A 4559-nucleotide genomic window follows, 5' to 3' on the forward strand; every position below is an offset into this window, starting at 1 on the left:
TTGCGCCCCTGTCTTGTTGACCAGAATCAGTCACAAGGTGCCACCCCACCTCAGAGGCCCTGAGAAGTTTAGTTCTCCATGCTTGAAGCCCTTCCCGGTTGCTGCCCCCCAACAAATGTCACGGCAGGAAACAGTATGCGTGACGGGGGGTGGGGCAGGAGTGGGGGTGCTTGCTGTGCAAGCGTGAGGACCTGAATTGGATCCCCAGAACTCACATAAAACACCGGGTGCCAGGGCACAGGCTTGTGGTCCCAGTGTTGGGGAGACAGAGATCCCTGGGGCTCAGTGGACAGCTAGCCTTGTTGACTTGCTGAGTTCCAAGCTAAATCAGAGACCCCATTTCAGAAAAAAAAAAGAATGGTTCCCAAGGACAGCACCCAGGATTAACCTCTAGCCTATACGAGTGCATGCATGTGCTCCTACACACACACACACACACACACACACACACACACACACACGCATGCATATGTACCTGTATGTACCCACACACATGAACATATACATGAATACACACACATGCATATGTATACAAAAAAAAAAAAACAGTAGGCCTTCATTCTCACAGTTCTGAAAGGTCAAGCAATGCTAAAATGATTCTAATAGCTCTAGGAACACCCAGATGCCTCAGCTAGTGACTTCTCCCTCCCCCGACCTTCAAACCCACAAAAAAAAAAAATCTTACTTCCCCATGTGACCTGCCGCCCTGCTCTTATTAATCCACTCATATCCACGAGATCGTCCATGGCAATCTTCCCATTTCAAGTTCCTTAATTTATCACATCGACAAAATTTGAGACAAGATCGCGTGTAGCTCAGGCTGGCCTCACGGTTGCTACACATCTGAGGGTAACCCTGAACTCTTGATCCTTCTGTTCCCCCTTCTTCAGATCTGGGATTAAAAGCTTGCAGTACCAGGCCTGCTTTACTGGTGCTGAGGCCCAAACCCAGGGCCTGGTCAGTCAAGCGCTCTCCCAACTGGGTCACACCCGAGCCCACCTCGTCTGAGGATCCTGAGGACCTTTTCAAAGAACGACCACTCAGTTCCCCTCCTCTGCACTATCACTGTTCACCTGGCCTCTGCTGAGGACTGGAGGGCCAGCGCTGGTGAGAGCATCCCTACCCAGCAGGTGCCCCGGAAGTCTGCAGGGAGGGAAGGGGAGCCTATGAATGAACGAACTTGGCAACAGCAAGAAGTGAGTGAGAAGAGAGAGCCCAGGAGAAGGTGGGTGGACAGGACCTTCACCTCGGGCACTGCCAGTGGGGACTGAACTCCCTTAGTGGCAGTCATGGCACAGGATGGGCCCTTCATGCCGAGGCATGGAGGGACTGTGAGTGGGGACATGTAGAAAGACAGGGCAGAAGAAACAGAGTCTTTCACTCTCCCGGGGCTTCCCCCATTCAGCAAGCTGCAGGAACCCACTTGTGTCTGCCCTCCCAGTACTGGGGTTACAAGTGTGTACCACCACACAGAGTTTGTGGGGTCTTTTTAGGGGGGAGGGTGTTAATGTGGGATCTGGGGATTGAACCCTGGGCCTCATGCTTGCACAGCCAACACTTTCCAGACCATCCCCCAGCTCTTGCTCTTTACCGTTAACCCCTCAGGAGGTCCCCACACCATCCTTGTAGAGCCACACAGATGAGGGAACAGAGGAGCCCCAGACCCAAGTTACAAGCCTGTTTGGTGGGTTCGGAAAGCAACTGCCGTCACGGGGCAGCCCGTTCGGAGCCGGGCATTTGCCACGCTTTCACACTTTGCCATCCTGTCCCCGACTCTTCAGATATTACACCTCATGAGCCAAACAACGGTTCCAAAGCGGCTCTCATCTCTCACTCTTCCTCGGGCGGCCCTGAAATCAGGGAAGATTTCCTGAAGGGGACTGGGGTCTGAAGTTCCTCCCTCTGACAAGACACAGTGTGGCCAAGAGATGATCAGACATGAAAAGGGAGAGGCCCGAAGCCCAGATGACACCAGGGCCCAAAAATGAGAATCGAAGAGGTCTGCAGGATTGTGCAAACTGCCCACAAGCTGCCAGTCATCCCTGGGCAAGAGGAGAGCGGTTTACGTGCCGGCATGTGTGCCTGCATTAACTGCATCCTCCCATACATGCATGCTGTCTGGAGGGGCTGGATTGGGACCGTAGATGGCGGGCCTCATCAGGCTCTTCATCCCAGATACCTGTTCTGGATCACCCACCCAGGCAGTCCTCAGTCATCATTCCTGCTCACACTTGTCTATTCCCTCATCCATTTCCCAAGTGTGAGCCAGGCACTGTGCAAGTCTCGATGGGTAAAAGCCACCATGTCTCAAGGAGCCTGTCTGTCCTGAGAACCTCGAAGAACAGCAAGGCACTAGATATAGGTACCCCTGGGCAAGCTTGCCATCGTGATAAAGGCGTGTGCCCGGAGCTCAGGAACACACAGCAGAGGACTCTGGTATCTCCCTAAGAAAAATATTTAACCACTGGTTTAAAAATCAAAGCAAGATTATACACCTGATTGCCTCTGCAAACATTTTTTCTTGTGGAGTTGAACATCACACTCAAAGTGGTCTTTAAATCCCAGTTGACCTGCAGACTGACCAAGAAAATCACCTTGAAGTCATTCTCCAAATCCCTTGACTCCTGGAATGATGCAAAGGCCTGGGGTCTTCCCAGTTCGTGAGATGCCTGGGAAAGGTGGTCCTGATGTCCAGTAGCCATGGCCAGGTCCGAGGCTCAGAATTCTGGGGCATGTGGGCTAGGGAGATGGCTCGGTCCGTCAAGTGCTTGTCATGCAAACATGGGGGCTTGAACTGGATCCCCAGAAACATGAACCAGCAGGCAGGGTGGAGCATGCTCGCCATCCCAGCACCGGGTAAGTGGATGGAGCTCACTGGCCAGCCAGTGCAGCCAAACTAGTGAGCTCCACCCAGGCCAGTGAGAGATCCCGTCTTTGAAAATAAGGCGGAGGGCCAACGAGATGCTCAGCAGGGAAAGGCACTTGCCACGAAGCCTGATGACTTGAGTTCAATCCCTAGGACCCACGTGGTGGAAGGAGAGAACCAACTCCCAAAAGCTGTCCTCTGAACTCCACCACACGCACACACACCATGCATGCACCCACACACATGCATACATGTGCATGTAAAATAAACACACAAAAAGTGTGTTTTAAAACAAAATTTTAAAAGCTGGGTGGGAAGTGATTAAGGAAGACATCTGGACCTCTGGCCTCCACATGTGTGTTTACCTGACCACACATGTGTGCACCTGCATGCTTGCAAACACACACACAGGCGTGCTGGGTCTGGGCATACTTTGATTCTAGGTCCCTGGACCACTGGGCCTTTGGGAAACTACGCCACTGCCCTGGGCACATTTAAGAAGGAGACCCAGGTGTTGACCTGGGCTTGACAAGGTAGTCTTCCCTTTTCCCTCTCACATTTGGGGCAACAGTCTTTCTTGACTGTTCTCTGTCACAAAAGATGGAAAGGACATTGCCTTACAAGCGGCTACTGGAGACATTCTGAAAATGATGCTAGGACCACGGGACAGAGAAGGCTCCGGCAGCATCTCTGGGTGCTGTAAGAAACCACTAGGGAAGAGCCCCACAAATCATACTTAATCAATTACCTCTCTGTTGTGGTTTCAATACGAAATGTCTCCCAAAGGCTCCTGTATTTGAACACTCACTACTTCCCTCTCCTGATGACCATGCTGTTTGGTACGTTTATAACTCATTCAGAAGGTGGAGGCTTACTGGAGGGAAGTGAACCCATGTGATGAGGGCCTGTGTGAGGGAGGTGGTGGGCTTGTGTGAGGGGAGGATCTGTGTGAAGGGAGGGCCTGTGTGAGGTAGGAGAGCCTGTGTGAGGGAGGTGGTGGGCTTGTGTGAGGGGAGGGTCTGTGTGAAGGGAGGGCCTGTGTGAGGGAGGCCTGTGCAAGGGAGATGGACCTATTTGAGAAAGGTGGGCCTATGTGAGGGAAGTGGCCTTGTATGAGCAGGGTGGGCCTGTGTGAGGGAGGCAGACCTATGAAATATGGGCTTCTGTGACCCTCAGTTTCTGCCTAGATAGCCTGTCAGTCGGGGCTGAGTGTACCTGAGACAAAAAAAAAAAAAAAAAAAAAAAAAAAAAAGTCTAGGTGGAGCTGGGGACGTAGCTTAGTGGGACTTGCCTAGCACAAGAACTTCCGTTTGATCCCAGCACTCCATAAACCAAGTCTGGTAGTCCATACCTATAATCTCAGCCCTGGGGAGGTGGAGGCAGGGGGATCTGAAGTTCAAGGTTGTTCTCAACTGTATTGCAAGCTCAAGGCCAGCCTCAGCTACAGATGACGTCTTGTTTCCAGGAAGAAACCCTAGCATCAAGAAGTCTGAGTGCCCAGTGTGAACCTATCCCTCAGCTCACACTCAGACCTCAGCTCACACTCAGACCATCTCAGCTCACACTCACCTCAGCTCACACTCAGACCATCTCAGCTCACACTCAGACCATCTCAGCACACACTCAGACCTTCTCAGCTCACACTCAGACTGTCTCAGCTCACACTCAGACCGTCTCAGCTCTTCTTCGGCTC

This window comes from Peromyscus maniculatus, chromosome 11 (assembly GCF_049852395.1).
Source record: "Peromyscus maniculatus bairdii isolate BWxNUB_F1_BW_parent chromosome 11, HU_Pman_BW_mat_3.1, whole genome shotgun sequence".
In the NCBI taxonomy this organism is placed as follows: Eukaryota; Metazoa; Chordata; class Mammalia; order Rodentia; family Cricetidae; genus Peromyscus; species Peromyscus maniculatus.